Consider the following 632-nt stretch of genomic DNA (forward strand, 5'->3'; position numbering starts at 1 on the left):
GTATACATGACAGTTACTTTGTTGAAGGTTGTATATACGCACATATATACATATGCATATACACATATGTAAACACACACACATATGTGTGTGTGCGTTTGCCCCTCTCACCATCGTCTAACGGTGAATTGATACAACGTCTTAGATACATATATGTACATATATAACCTTTATATATATATATATATATATATAAGATCAGTTAAAATTTAAGAAATCTATATTTTTAGTTACTATTATTGTTTGGAAGGTGGCTGATTGTCAGAGTCATTAGAGTGTCAGACAAACGCCTTGTAGTTACTGTTCTAGCTTTTTGCATTCTGAATTCAAATCACACCAACATCAACTTAGGTTTTCATTCCCCTGGGGTTGATAAATAAAGTAACAGTCAAGTAGGCATCAGAAGAAAAATGAGAAAAAGACTAGCCTGAAAACAATTGGCCCTGGACATTCCGGGAAGATTTCAAATAAACAGCTGTGTAGCTTACTCTGCCATAGAAAAGCTAACAATGCAAAATCTACTGTTATCTATAATATCACTCCAAGTGAAACTCAAGGAGAATGAATTTCACTAGTCTCTTTCCATTTCACTGGGTCTTTTGTTCTATCTTGCTGGTAATCATTCTATCTCA

Source organism: Octopus bimaculoides, chromosome 7 (genome assembly GCF_001194135.2).
Source record: "Octopus bimaculoides isolate UCB-OBI-ISO-001 chromosome 7, ASM119413v2, whole genome shotgun sequence".
NCBI classification, from domain to species: domain Eukaryota; kingdom Metazoa; phylum Mollusca; class Cephalopoda; order Octopoda; family Octopodidae; genus Octopus; species Octopus bimaculoides.